Raw genomic sequence first — 16,095 nt, forward strand, 5'->3', positions numbered from 1 at the left:
TCAGTATGTGAACATATTAAGTATACTTCCCAATCCATCATTATTCATTTCTGACGTTTTCTACTCATTCCCCAAATTCTTTTAGATGTTAAAAATGGTCAGTGCTCTCTGTTTGGGTTTGATGAGACCTAATAAACAACGCTGCTTCTTCCGTCTAAGTCCAAACCGAGAGAGAGAGAGAGGCACAGAGAGGCACAGAGACAGAGACAGACAGACAGAGACAGAGAAATCAGACAGACAGACAGAGAGATGATAATCAAAGAATCAGATTTGTTTGCCAATACCAGGTGGACAGCAGCCACGTGTGCTTGCTGATGCTGAATTAGAGAGATTAAGAAACAGTCAGTGGTAGAGTGGGACAAATCCCTTTTCTTTTAGATAGGGCTTACTCTAGATTATCTGGCTGAAGGAAAAAGGGGCAAAGAAGGTCTGAACTGGGCATGCTAGTTCCTTCTCAAAGACTCACCAGTCAAGTGAGTTACTCTAGGAGGACGATCTAGCAGGAGATAGAGAGTTACCAGGGATGCTACTCTAGGAAGTTCTCCACACTTTTACTGGAATGAGGACACAATCTCTAGTAATGAAATTTTATCAGTTAGCAATTTGTATTCATAAGAAAATGAAAACTGACTCAGTAGCTTAAGCCCGTAGAAGGGAGAAATTTAAAAAATGAATTCTGGATAGATGCCTCATGGGACTGGAGAGGACGAGCGCTCAGGTATTGGGATGTGCAGAAACCAGGGCAACTCAGAGAATGTTGGTAGGGGGAGTACACATGCAGTCTCTTTAGGTCTGGCATGGCCATCCAAATGATTCAGCTATGACTTCCTTTACCTCTGCATTTCTGTTCAAAATTCAAATTCTTGAGGGTTTGAGTCTCAATGGCTTAGGTAGGTTTATTATAGTTTCTGTGAAGGTGGTTGCATATAGCCACTTTATAACAATCTTCACAAAGGCTTAGAGCCTGGAGTTTAATTATTACTCCACAAAGGCATTCTGAAGTGAAGCTGCTGACAATTTAAAGAAAAATTCTGTTGTTTTTAAGTGGCAATATGTATCATCCCATATAGGTTTATTAATAATAGGGAACTGAAGAAGCATATGGAAAACCAGAGGCCGATAGAGGCTAATGTCTGGCTGATGGTGGTGGGAGTACCTTAGATGTTGATGTCTTTGGTGGGGTTCCCACATAGCCTGCAGAAGAAGGAATGCACAAAGGATGGGAAGTAACCAGGAGAGAAGAAGGAACAATTTACCACACGTTTGCTATTTTTAGGGACTGTGTAGTTGCTTTGTCTTTCATTATTTTGTTAATGATGGGCCATATGTGATATGATATTTTCTCACATATGTTTTCTGAGGCTGTCCTGTCTTAGATTATTCAGGCTGTCCTGTCTTAGACATTTTTCTCAGGTTGAGTGTCTCACATTAAATTCATTATGACACATTTCTTTGGGTTTCCATGAAAGTAAAGCCTGAGGCAGGGACTTGGGTGCAGGCATTTTATCTGGGGGATGATCCCAGGAAGCAGATGTGAAGGAGCGAACAGAGTGAAAGCCAGGATAAGGATGTAGTATTTAGGGCATTGCTGTAGGCAGTAGGGGCTTGATTCTGCTGAGACTTGATGAGACATGTACAGAATGCCTCTGAGACTTGTCTGCCTGAAGGGTTAGAGACTGGGACATCCATCCACTGGCCCTTGCACCTCACTGGTAAGGATTTCCCTGAGAGTGTTAACTCCCCTGTGCTTGTGGACCAGACTGTGCCTGTGCGTGGGCTGAATAGGTACCTGCAGTGTCAGAAAAGACCCTGAGCAGAAAGCAGAAAGACATGCAGATTACATTGGAAATGGAGAGCAGTGAGATGGTTTAGTCTGAGCTTTCATGTACTGTCCACTGCAGCTGTCCTAGAATCAGAGGGGACTGTGATACAGGGTACTTAAATAGTCTGCTAAAATGCTCACTCTGATTCATTCATCAGTCCATTTGTCCATCCATCTATTCATCCATCTACTCAACCAAATGCACTTAATTGGCACCCATTCTATCCCAGGTCGTGTGCTAAACCCTAGAGACACAATGGGAAGGCAAGATATCATCCTCATCTTTAATCAGCTTATATTTTATTGAGGAAACAAGAGTTCATGAAAACTAGCAGGAGTCAATAAAAGATTCCATAAGAAGAAATAGCATGGACACTTAGTCTTGGAAGGGTCAGAGAAGATTCTTCTTAATGGAAGAAGCAAAATTTAAGGTGGTTTGGAAAGCCTGGAGTGTAGCCAATTATACCTTACTATGATTGGTGTTGTGGTACTCAATAAAAATTAGCTGAATTGGTTGCAATTCTGACAGTTTTACCTATTAAAATTTAGTCTTTAGCAATTTCTACGAAATCTACTTGTTAGAATTAGTTCTCTGCCACGGTATGAATATTTGGCAGGGAAATTGTTGGTTGATTAAGATAACATTCCCATTCTATGGCCATCTTTTCCCAATTGACACTTTATTTTTGGCTCTACACACACCTTTGCTGAAAAAAAAATAATGTGAATATGACCTGAGTGTTGCTAATTGTTGAACTTTTAGGCAGCTTTGCAGTAAGCAAATGCCAAAGAGAAAACCCTTTAAGGAGGCAGGGATTAATTATGAGTTGCAAACTGTTTGCCATTAACAAGGTTCAATATGTTTCTTGCTTTGTGAGTGGATTTCCTAGGGTTGCCGGGGTTGGAGTTCAAACATGAAGCAGTTTTGGCTGCTGATATCATGTTCCAGAATGCCCAGGTGTGCTCTCCCACAGCGCAGTCTCAAATGAAGCCTGTTTAGCATCACTTGCTGCTGAGAGCAGTTTAAGCTTGCAACTGAGGTGTCACTTTCTGCCTACTGTGGGAAATTCTTCCCAAATGGTCCTTGGCTGGCATCTTGCCCCAGCTAAAATTGATGTAGTATAGTCCTTTGAATCTGGGCATGGGGCCACCACAGCAGGAGCATAACTCTCATGCGGCAGAGGAAGATGGACATGAGGGGGCTGTAAAACATTATCTCTAGAGTTGCTTGCAAACTCTAAAATGGCAGCATTATACTAAAGAATGGATGTTCGTGCTAATGTTCTTCCCTCTTGCCTTCATATGGAGAGAAGATTCCCTGGATATATATGGAGACATTCATTCATTACTTAATTCATCTTTTCAAAAATATTTATTAAGTTCCCACAATGTGCTAGGCACTGCCGGGAGCTAGTATGTGGTAGTGAAGGTCCCTGTTTCATGCAGTTTACATTCTCATGGTTGTTGGGGCAGGGGAGACATAAAAGAAACAATCAAATAAATAAGCAAGAACATGATCAGATGATACGTGCTCTCTAGAGGAGTAAAGTAGGGTGATACAATAGGGAGTTCTTTGGTGGATTTTCTGAAGGCTGGCAGGTGTGGAAAGTTGGATCCAACTAGTGGAGTTACAGAAGAGTGGGGGGTGAAAGCCTCAGTGATGATAGATGACCTGCATTGGTGACAGCGATGTGACTCTGATGAGGGAATCATCTCCTGGGAGAACATGAGTAATCAACTTAATCTGGATGGGGTGATCAACAGGGTATGAAGGGAAATGAGGATAAGTGAAAGGTATTTTAGGATTGGGAGCACAAGCCTCTGAGTGACGCCGCAGTCCTGTGGTGTTACAAGCTGAGTCTCAATTACTGGTAAGAGGCCAGGGTGAACCTCTTCCCATAAGAGGTGCAGTGTTGTGTGGCTGGGACACAAGGTTAAAATGCTGACTTTCACTGGGGCAACTGGATGACAGAACTGAGAGACTTTCCAATTTTCAGGTGTATGAATTCCCTTCACATATTCTGTCATCGCCCTGACTCTAAGGGATCTATTCTCATAGCACTTGCTGCATCTATGGCTTTATCCCTGAGGAAGGATTCATGAGCCAAGAGATGCATGATTTTTCCACTCTATATATACACCTGCTACGAACTGCAGACTGGGACAGCCAATTTTCTGTCTTTATTCATGGCCGAGGAGAAAGCAAAATGTGCATATTGTTATTTTCAAAAAATATGTTATTAATATTTAAAATCTTCCTTTTGCATATTTCTGCCCAAATTTATCACTTTAGAGAGACCATTTCTTACCATCTTGTCTAAAATAAATGCCTAATTCCATTGTACCCATTTAATATCTTTTCTCAATTATTTACTTTTGGTTTATTCAGGATTAGTCTTTACATTTTACACTGACTTTTTGAGTTGGATGCTTAACTCAATATTTTTCAGTTTTCCTCTGATACATGAATTTAAGGTTGTGAATTATTCTCAAGTATGATAACAGCTATATCCCATTAGTTCTGATACATAGTTTTTACTTTTTTTGAATTACTGTTCAATTCTAATTTTTTTTCCAAATTTTCATGATGATTTAATTTTTGAACTACAGATTATTTAACATTTTTTATTCTTTTCCATTACAGTTTATTACAAGATATTGAATATAGTTCCCTATGCTATACAGTAGGACCTTGTTGTTTATCTATTTATATATAGTAGTTTATATCTGCTAATCTCAAACTCCTAATTTATCCCCCCCATCCCCCTTTCCCTTTTGGTAACCATAAGTTTGTTTTCTATGTCTGTAAGTCTCTGTTTTGTAAATAAGTTCATTTGTATCATATTTTAGATTCCACTTGTAAGTAATATCATATGATATCTGTCTTTCTCTGTCTCACTTACTCCATTTATAATCTCTAGGTCCATCCATGTTGCTACAAATGGCATTATTTCATTCTTTTTTATGGCTGAGTAATATTCCATTGTATATATGTACCACATCTTCTTTATCCATTCATCTGTCAATGGATATTTGAGTTGCTTCCATGACTTGGCTATTGTAAATAGTGCTGCTATGAACATTGTGGTGCATGTATCTTTTCAAATTAGAGTTTTCTCCAGATATATGCCGAGGAGTAGGGTTGCAGGATCATATGGTAACTCTCTTTTTAGTTTTTTAAGGAACCTCCATACTATTCTCCACAGTAGCTGTACCAATTTACACTCCTACCAACAGTGTAGGAGGGTTCCCTTTTCTCCATACTCTCTCCAGCATTTGTTATTTGTAGACTTTTTGATCATGGCCATTCTGACCAGTGTGAGGTGATACCTCATTATAGTTTTAACTTGCATTTCTCTAATAATTAGCAACATTGAGCATCCTTTCATGTGCCTGTTGGCCATTTGGATGTCTTCTTCAGAGGAAAGCTTACTTAGGTCTTCTGCCCATTTTTCGATTGGGTTTTCTTTTTTTTTTTTTTGCTATTGAGTCATATGAGCTATTTGTATATTTTGGAAATTAAGCCCTTGTTGGCCACATTGTTTGTATAACATTTTTTAAAGAGAGTTTCAAATGTATGGAATTTTGGGTTTACTTTGTTGCTGATTTCTAGTTTTATTGCATTATGGTATAGTTAAAAAGAATATATATTCTCAAATAGCATTGGATTTCATGTATATATTTATTAGGTTGCTCTTGTTAATTGTCATATTCAAATCTTCTATATCCTTAATAATTTTTATTCACTTGACTTCTAAGTGCCTGAGAGAGGTGTATCAAATTCTCTCATTATGATTATGTATCCTTTCATATCTCTTGAAAACTTTTCCCTCATATTTTTGTTTATGTATTTTCAAGCTATGTTATTAAGTGCTTACAGTTTTAAGATTATTATAATTCCAGTGAATTTATCATTATAAAATGTTCCCTCTTTTCCCTATAATTTTTTTTAACCTTAAAATCACCTTTTTCTGATGTTAAAAATGCAATCCCACTTTTAGAAATTCTTTTCTTAGAACATCTTTCTTCATAATTTTAGTTTCTATTTTGGGGGATCATTGAGGTTAGGTGTTTCTCTTGTTACTATATGCATCTTGATTTTTAATAAGCTCATATAATATTTTCAATTTAAATGAAAAATTTATTGTGGTTACTTGGATTTTTCTGCCATCATGGATTGTACTTTTTAGTTATCTCGCCTTTTTCTTGCTTTGATTTTTCTTCTTTTATACTTTTATTAGATTAATAAAGTTTTCTTAACTCCTCTCTTCTGCATTTGCAATAATGCACTCTATTTGCAATTTTTAAAAGTTTGTCCCCACATTTTAAATGTTCATTCTTTAAAAATATAAATCTAATCAAACTCTGGCAAACTCTTTGCCTTCATACAATAAATGGACTGTTTAATGTCCTAATGTTGATTACACACTCCTATATTCAACGCTAATGTTGCTTGACTATCTTAGTTCTATTTTTGTTTAAGTTTGGATTCTCTAAGAAACAGAAGCCAATGCAGGATTACATATGCAAGAAATTTTTTGAAAGACATTAAGGATAGAGAGGGAAGGAGCAGGAATAGACAGGGAGAGCCTGCAGACCATCATGCATGGCTGACAACTGTGAAAGGAGAGATGGAAAGGAGGATTTGGTAAGTAGAACCTTAGACTGCAGTGTAGTTCTGGAGAGGTTTATGTCAGGGTGATGGGAAGTTTCTGGGGAAAAAAAGGACATGAAAAAAAACAAAAAAAATACCCATCAGAAGAATTTCATGTTGAGCAGGAATGCTTGGCTCTAGGACCCCTGAGACTAGACCTCAAAGTGAACAAAGTGGTGAATCCAAAGTTTCAGTAGCTGGGGCTATTGGTCAACTATGCTGTCTTCAACAGAATATGTTAAAGAGAGATCTAAATGGCATACCTCTGTGGCCTCCACAGCCTTGGACAAATGTTCCCAGATTCATTTTCTACTTTGCTAATTCTCTCTTCAGTTCTATTTGATCTGCTGTTTAACCTAACCACTGAATTTTTACTTTCAACTGATAAAAATTTTCACTTTTAAGGGTTCTATTTGTTTTTTCTCAATCTGTCTAGTTTTCTTTTTTCTTTTTACTGTCTTACTCTTTTCCTATAGTTTCTATACATTTTAATCTCTTATTTTATTTATGCTTATTTTGTAATCTATTCTGCCTGCCTCTCACTCATCCTGGTTAGTTCCCTGATATGTGTCCTAACTTATGAGTTCATCTTCTGCTGGTTTTGAGGGAATATAGGGCAGACTGATTTGCTGCTGCCTGGTTTTAGAGATATTTTGGGCCCATGTTATACTTACCTTAATTATCAGCTTGGGAATTCTTATTCCACCCAAGTAGAGCTCCAAACACATGTGTGGTACAATCTTGGCCATTTGGTTTCTTATGGGATACTTCTTTTTCCTACTCATGGCAGAGCCATGACAGAACAAGCTTCTTTATAGTTTTCATTGGCAGATGGGTTGAGTTTTTCCACCCTTTCTTCTACTGAGGATGCAGCTCTTTTCATGTCCCATGTTTATGCAGAGTCTCAGCTCCAATTTATGTTTCACATGGGCCTAAATTCTATTTTCCTGCCCCTGTGTGAATTACAACCAAAGATTCTGTATAGTAGTTTGTATCTGTTAATCACATACCCCTAATTTGTCCCTCCCGTCCCCCTCTTTGGTAACCATAAGTTTGTTTTCTATGTCTGTGAGTCTGTTTTTGCTTTGTATATAGATGCATTTGTATTATTTTTTGTATTCCATGTAAAATAGATAAGCAACAAGGATTTACTGTATAGCACAGGGAATTATACCCAGTATATTATAATAACCTATAATGGAGTATAATCAGAAAAAAAAATCACTATTCTGTACACCTGAAACTAACACAATATTGTAAATCAACCATACTTAAATTAAAAAAAAAAAGCTTCTTGCCATCAATTCCTATTTCCAGGTCCAGTTACTTCCTGTACTGCATTCCATGTCAGCTTGCACTTTTACTATTCTGATTTTCAGTTTAGCCTTTGTTTCTTGCATTTTGGGATATCTCTTACTTTCATATAAACTCATACATAAATTTTTTAAGTTGGTTTTTTTTTTTGTATGACTTTTCTGAGTCTTTGTAGCATGATGATTTTTATGCTCATTCCTCTGGGTTGTTATCTCAGATACCGTCTTTTTAACCTGCCTTACTTTCTTATTAGTACTTATTATTCTGTCACAGAAGCAGATGCTGCGATGAGGTTTGGGGTTCAAGTTGTTTATTAGGAATTAACCTGTGAAGAAAGTGAGGAGCAGGATTGGGCACAGGAAGAAGTCAAACTGCAACGTGGGCCTGATAGAGCCTCAGCCAGCCTCATGTAGAGCCTGTCAGAGTGGCCCATGTTGAGCCCAAAGGCTGAACCTCTCTATCCCCACTTCCCCACTTAGTCGCAGATGCAAACTTCCTTGGGAAGAGTATGGCTTTGAGAAAGGTGGCTTTCTACAGCTCAAGTGGATCCTCAAAGAGTTGACAGCTGGGGCTGCCTGCTGACTGTAGTGCTGCACCTGGACAGAAAGTCCTTCCTTGAGGGAGATTGGGACAGCACAGCTCTGCATCTACCACACACTCTCTGAATTCATACTGTTCAGTCATTTCTCTACTGATTTTTTTTCTACTCCAAAAAATAAAAGCTCTGTGGACAAAGCTGAGACTGGCCTGGTGGAAATCAAAAGCCAGTGTTTGTGAGCAGGGGGAAATTAGTTGGGCTTAGTCAAGTAGGCCTAGACTTTGATGGGTCTTGGAGTAGAAGGAGAGTTTACATTGATTATCTGACGCAACAGTTTTCTCTTGCTGTCATAATAAATGACCACACACTTTGTGACTTAAAACAGCACAAATTTACTATCTCATGGTTCTGTAGATCAGAACTCTGGTTCCTCTGTTCTGGGTCTCCCAGAGTTGAAATTAAGGTGTTGGATGGGCTGGGCTGTTAGCCAGAGACCCTGGGGGAGAATCTGTTCCCATGCTCATTCAGGCTGATGGCAGAATTCAGTTTCTTGTGGTCATAGTGCTGAGGACACATCCTTGCTGGCTGTCAGCTGGAATCCTCTCTTAGCTCCTTCAGGCCACTTACATTCCTTGTTATCCTTCCCTTCATCTTTGAACCAGCAATGATGAGTTGAGTCCTCATGTTTTGAATCTCTCTGACTTTCCCTTCTGCTACATAACTTCTGCTTCCAGCCTAAGAAATTTCTGTTTTTAAGGGCTTATGTAATTAAATTGGGCCTACCAGGATAATCTCCTTATTTTAAGACCAGTAACCTTAATTATGTATGCAAAGTCTCTTTTCTCATATAACATGACATGTCAGGGATATCTGATATGGACAGCTTTGGGAGACACTGTACTGCCTACCACTGCTGGGGAGCAGAGGTTTCAGGAAAGGGTCCTGACATGATAAAAGTAGCATTTTAGGAAGATTTCTCAGCAGTCAGGTAGGGAATGGATAGGGCCAGGGAGACAGTGAAGGAGGATGCTAATCTAACAGAAAATAAAACTATAAGGTTCTAGATGAGGGCAATGATAATAAGAACAGGAAAGATGTGGATGTCAATTAAAGAGTTTAGGAGTATCTGATCAGATTTGCTGGCAGATTTATGGGGTACAGGAGAGGGTAGTGGGTTACATGAGATATTGTGTTTGAAAGGTGATGAGTTCATTGTGAGCAGGTTGGGTTTAGTGTTCTCACCCTAGTGTGAAGCTGCATAATTGGGGCCATCAAAGACTTACCACAGCTTACTGTCTCTGACACAGAGGCAGGATTACATGGAGCAGGACTCTAGAGTATACATCTGTTTTCACTTCTGGTACTAAAAAGACTCACTCTAGGGCTTCCCTGATGGCGCAGTGGTTGAGAGTCCGCCTGCCGATGCAGGGGACACGGGTTCGTGCCCCGGTCCGGGAAGATCCCACATGCCGCGGAGCGGCTGGGCCCGTGAGCCATGGCCGCTGAGCCTGCGCGTCCAGAGCCTGTGCTCCGCAATGGGAGAGGCCACAGCAGTGAGAAGCCTGCGTACCGCAAAGAAAACAAACAAACAAAAAAAGCACTCATTCTAGAAACTCTGTGGGACAAGCAATAAGATAGGGTTATTACCTACCCAGATATGTCGTAATGTAAGTGCAGATCATCCAAAATAAATTTTTAAGTTCTAAATTATGTACCTTTGACAAAAGCATACATCTAGAATTCTAGGTGATATATGTATCTTCTACAGTGTGTTTTACTCAGGCTGATATTAAAATAGGTGTGTATTATCTCAGTATGAGTCAATTGGAGACTGGGGAATTTCCTTCAGAAACATGTTGAAGGGAAATCAGCTTAAATATCAGTTTTGCAGAAGAATAACATACATGGAGATGATTAAGAAATCACTATATTTTTATTCCTATTGTGCAGATGGTAGAAACAAAGATGAGTCATTGATGGGCTTGAGGTGAGTCTGTCTGGGTATTGCCTCAGTCGTCACCTGCTTTCACCAATGAATTCCTGGCAAAACTGGAAAAAACACACAGGAGAAGAGATATCCCCAAACCAAAAGCTCATGTTTCTTTGTTTTCAGTATTGAATTCTCCAGAGTATCTGGAGTGAGCTGGTCCAGCAATTCTTCTTTTCACACCTGTAGACCTTAACCTTTAGGTCACTCAAGTTCATAGTGGAGAATAGACAGAAAGAAATATTTTGGAGTAGAGAATGAATACTTGGGGGGTATTTGGGGGAAAATGGGTCAACCAGCGTGTCTAACTGTATAGAAATGGTGTACTTTTCAATATTTGGTGCATTTGCTCTGTTTTCATTCACTGTGCTTCTTTTTCTCATCAACAAATGCTAATTTTAATGGATAGCTAAAGGCAGCATTAATTTCCATTCGGGCATACAAGACAGGTTTTATGGTTCCTAAAATGGCACCACCAAGCAACCTTGTGTGTATAGACTGAGACTGCAAGAGCTTGGGAAAGTAGGAGGAAAAGGAGAAGGGGCAGTGACGCCTGTACTAGTGGAAAAGTCTCAGAAATGGCAGCAGATAGGGAAGCGTTGATTGGCAAAGGCTGGGGTCTAGGTGGCTGTCTAGAGAGCCCCCATCCTTCTGATACACATATGCATAATGTTGGAGTCGTTGTGTATACGTGTGCCTTTCTTGGGAACTTTCATCAAAATTCTAAAGGGTAAGGACCCGTGGGGTCCAGAAAGAGAGTTTAGAGAAGCAAAATAAATGGAAAACCAGGTAGATACTATCTGAAAACAGTTCCTAAAGCAGTCACTAGTAGGATGAGGCCAAGGGATGAAAACGAAGAACTTCTTAAAAGCATCTACCCTTTTCTGAGAGCATCAAAATAAAGAGACAGTAAGGCTTCAGGGCAGTGAAGGGAAGGAATGTTACATATTGAACATCAGGGGAGCAAAAGGCTTTAGAAGATTATGAGCCTTATTTGCATATTTTCTGGAAATGTGTCAAGAAGAGTGAGTGCATCTCTATATGCAAAACTTCAACCAAAATAGATCATCTGAGTGAAGGAAATAATAAGGGAGCTGGCTTGCCTATTGACATTTATTTAACTCTTTTAGAGGAAAGAATATGTTGGCAAGAGCTTTTGGGAAAAAAATGTATCTGCTTTCCAACCACAAGAAAAGGCAACTGATTCAAAGCCAAGGAGTATTCTTGGATTGAACTTTAGTAGTGCCTTAATTTAGACAGCTGGAGAAATGCTTTTTTCAAGTATAAAATTAAACTTTCCAAAGGAAAGTTTTCATTTTGGTTTTAAATCTGGACTTTACTGTAAATTTGTCCTTCTATGAATTTGCCAAAATAACCACCACTTTTCAGTGATGGCGAATATATTGCATTTATGAGAGGACTTAATGTGAGTAAGGGCTGAGTTTGCCCCTATATACTTAGTAAATAATGCTACTTCCTTAGCAAGTAGTGAGGGGACTTTTGACAAAGCTATAAATGACAATGCCCTAGATCTATATACATCATCAGGGATAGAGCTCAAAAACTTAATGTTGAGTGAAAAAGCAAGTGACAGATATGTACAGTGTGTTATTTCTGGTTACATATATAAGCAAGAAAAAAATTTTTTTAATTATGTATATTGTGCTACTGGTTGCCTGGTGTGGGAGAGTTGCCTCTGGGGCAGAGAATAAAGAGGAGAAGTGAGAAAGGAGTTTGATGGTTGTCAAAGAGAACTTTAGTCCCTCCTTTCCCTCCCTCCTTTCCTCCATCCCTTCTTTCCCTAAAAGAATGCAAGTGTGAATTGCTTGTGCAGTTTTATTTAAAATTATCTTCACAGAAAAAATATTGGAGCAATTCAATATTGAAAGTTAATAATTTTGTAAATGGATGGTAGGAATATGTGTTTTTTTCCTGTGTTGTAGGGAAAAAAAAGAGCATTTACTGAAGATACCTATATTATTTCAATGTATTAAAATGCCAGTATTAACACTGATCTTCTTTTTCCCTATCAGGTATTCCTTAGCAGCAACCAGGAAAAGAAAAGAATGAGAAAAAGAATCCAATTCCTATTTCATATTCCATAATCAAGACAAGAATAAGAAGATGGAAACACTTAAGGCAGAGGATTGAAGGTGAGTGAAAACATATGAGGGACGGATTGTGGAGGAGATGGAGTGGACAAGAATATAAATAGAGTATTGTGGCACAGCCCCAAAAATATATACATATATATATTACAAAGCAAGTCAATTACATCATAGAGTCAGTCATGCCAGTTGGTCAATATCTTGTGAAACAAATAATGTGAAACATGTGAATTTTAAAATTTTTAATTTGAGCCATAAGTGTCATAAAAATGCATTAGGCTAAAGTGTGGAGAAAATGAGTCTGTGACATTGAGTGGGCCTGAAGCGTTCTTCTGTATGTCTGTGTTTTCTGTTAAATGAGGGGCCTGAGAAGACACTTGTCCTAAGAGAGTGTGGGAACATGACCCGCCCACAGAGGCTTTGATCTGTGAACATAGAAGTCGGCATTGCAGGGACAGATACTCCCTTCTAGTTAAAAGGCAGCTTTTGTCTGGAAAGTTCCCCTCTAGCAATACATAGACCAAAGCAAAAATACTAATAGGATGGTGTGGGCATGAGGACATGGCCTCTGTCTGATTATTGATCTGCAGTCTCACAGTGTCCTAGGTCTTATAAGTGAAGATGTGTAAGTGAAGCCACATAAGTGGAAAGTCAGGGTGGCAGGAAATGCATACATGTTGCATCACATTTTATTCTTTGGATTTGCATTTCCACACTCTTCCTCTCTGCCAGAATTGTTCCCATCTAATTTCCATGCTTCGAATGAAATAAATGGGTTCACATTTGTAAATTATCTTGGAGGCCCCTCTTACCCATTTTCCTCTTTCCTTAACTGGCCATTTACTTTCAGTAATATATGTTGGCTATAGAAATGGGGGAGTTTGGGATGAGTAAAGACATACCCCAAAGAAAGGGGAAGAACTAACAGGTTCTAGTGAGAAGATTATCTTTGGTGCTTCAGTGCTTCTTGCTGAGTACATCAGCCTCAGGTGGGTTTTGCTCTGGTGACCTTGAGTCCCGTCCCTCCTCTGCTGTAAAAGCTGAGCAGATATTGTGCTGAATAGAGCAGAGATAGAGCGCCTCATGTTGAGTAGTACACCAAGCTGAATAAATCATGCCTTCAGAGCCTGGCCTGATTTTTTTTTTTCAGTGGAATTTTGTGATCCCCTAATGGAAAGGTTTTATAAAATAAGGGTATATATGACTTCCTGAAAACAATTAGAGGCTCTGTAATACAGGCACATCTAATAAAAGTTATGAATCCTTTGGCAAAAACAAATATGAGGTTTTATTGATAAGCTGACGGTTACACAGAAACACTAGGCCATATTGACTTTAATAATACATTAAGTGGTTTAATTAAATCATTAATTCCACCCTCAGTTCCATTTTTCAAAAGACAGTCAATGTAAAAATAAAACGGTTTCTTTTTTTAGCTGCTTCTCTTTCCTCTATAAGTCATTAGGATGAGTCTATAGATTGACTTATTGCTACTCTGCCATAAAGCACTTGCCACCATTTCAAGAATATAGTACTTTAAGCAGGATACAAGGAAGTATTGATCTTAAGGTGACATCTTCCTTCACTTTCCATAAAAGGGTTTTTTTTTTAGAAAAATCTATAATATGTGTATGACTACAGAGGTTTAAGTCACAACATTATTATACTACTACTAAAATAATTGTTAGCTTGTTTCTCTGGTCTGTGGGGAAAAGTTATAAAAGGTATGTGAGCAATTTAAAATTCATGAAATGGTAATCATCATACATTTTCTTTCTAAATTAATTTTTATTTATGAAAGTAATATATGGAAATAGTTTTTTAAATCAGTAATATCAGAAAATATATAAAAGAAATTAATAATCTTTCGTCTCACCCTCCCGATACTGTAATCATACTCCCCAGAGACAGTATATATCTCTGTATTTAAAAATAATATTACTGGGCTTCCCTGGTGGTGCAGTGGTTGAGAGTCTGCCTGCCGATGCAGGGGACACGGGTTTGTGCCCCGGTCTGGGAAGATCCCACATGCCGCGGAGTGGCTGGGCCCGTGAGCCATGGCCGCTGAGCCTGCGCATCCGGAGCCTGTGCTCCGCAACAGGATAGGCCACAACAGTGAGAGGCCTGCGTACCGCAAAAAAAAAAAAATAATAATAATAATATTACTAAGCCATAAAAAGAAACAAAATTGAGTTATTTGTGTAGTGAGGTGGATGGACCTAGAGTCTGTCATACAGAGTCAAGTAAGTCAGAAAGAGAAAAAAAAATACCGTATGCTAACACATACATATGGAATCTAAAAAAAAAAAAAAAAAAGGTTCTGAAGAATCTAGGGGCAGGACGGGAATAAAGATGCAGACGTAGAGAATGGACTTGAGGACACGGGGAGGGGGAAGGGCATGCTGAGACGAAGTGAGAGAGCGGCATGGACATATATACACTACCAAATGTGAAATAGATAGCTAGTGGGAAGCAGCCACATAGCACAGGGAGAACAGCTCGGGGCTTTGTGACCACCTAGAGGGGTGGGATAGGGAGAGTGAGAGGGAGACGCAAGAGGGAGGAGATATGGGGATATATGTATATGTATAGCTGATTCACTTTGTTATACAGCAGAAACTAACACACCATTGTAAAGCAATTATACTCCAATAAAGATGTTTAAAAAATAAAAATAAAAAATAAAAATAATATGCTGTCTTAGCCTAGATTCTCTAAAAACAGATTAACTAAGGGGTTAATGTTTTGATAGTTTGGGTGGTATAAGCCCAGGTAGATGAAGGTAAGAAAAAAGGGAAGTGAGGCAAGGAAAGCTACAAAGCAGTGCCATGTAATACATTACATGATGGGTACTTAGCAGGCATGTCAACTCAGCATATGGATTTGTCCCCATGGATTGTGATGAGTAACCCCATCCCGAAATACTGCGTGGATGGAAATTCATCTGCTTGGCTTGCTCTGATCTCCCTTTTCCCCTTGGTCAGAGTTCACTCCATGGGGAGCTAACTCTTCTGTAGTTCAGGATCATGCCATCTGGCCCTTGGTGACCTCCTAGAAGCTTCTCCCACACCCTGTGGTGTTGCATTCCATTGAAGTCCAGGAGTGGAAGGGTGACTTGGCATGGACAGTCTCAGCATGCGAGGTGTATGGGCCATCCAGGTGCTGGACTTCACCTTAACTCCAGCCAGCTGGGAAGCTTGGCAAAGGTGATGGAGAGGGGGTGGTGGCTCAGCCTGGAATACAGACCAGGCTGAGCACCTGGAATAGAGCACCTTCAGAAAGGAGACAGTAGGAGCAATGTGAGTGGTTGTATAATACATATACTATGTTTATTCCTTGATATACCAATTTTAGACATTAAATATTGACTTCTTAATATGGGCTGATGAGTATTTAACTCTCTCTTACACCCCTTTTTTCATTCCCACTCCAATATAGTTATATAATAGTTTTTGTTTCAAGGTAATAGTCAATGTTTGCATTATTGTGTTAAATTATATTATTGCTAAGCCAAGTAGTGAATATAATTATATTTTCTTTCTTATACAACTTTCATTTTCCCTAATTACCACAAGTTTTTATTTCCATTGTTTTCTAAGAACTTTTCTAATATTTTCCATTATAGCTAACTATAATCATTTTTTCTAAATCCTCACACATGTAAGACAGTCC

General features: G+C 38.9%; 1 long non-coding RNA gene across 1 annotated transcript in view; it reads left to right on the forward strand.

Annotated features, from left to right (window-relative positions):
• The window catches only part of LOC114893134, a 59,395-nt gene extending 46,864 nt beyond the window's left edge, over positions 1–12,531 (forward strand). The window contains exon 3 of the long non-coding RNA XR_003792836.1: positions 12,349–12,531. This is a non-coding gene — a long non-coding RNA (uncharacterized LOC114893134). The remainder of the gene's footprint in view (positions 1–12,348) is intronic.
• Positions 12,532–16,095: the final 3,564 nt, after the last annotated feature.

This window comes from Monodon monoceros, unplaced genomic scaffold, assembly GCF_005190385.1.
Source record: "Monodon monoceros isolate NGI ecotype Baffin Bay Population unplaced genomic scaffold, NGI_Narwhal_1 Super_Scaffold_12, whole genome shotgun sequence".
In the NCBI taxonomy this organism is placed as follows: domain Eukaryota; kingdom Metazoa; phylum Chordata; class Mammalia; order Artiodactyla; family Monodontidae; genus Monodon; species Monodon monoceros.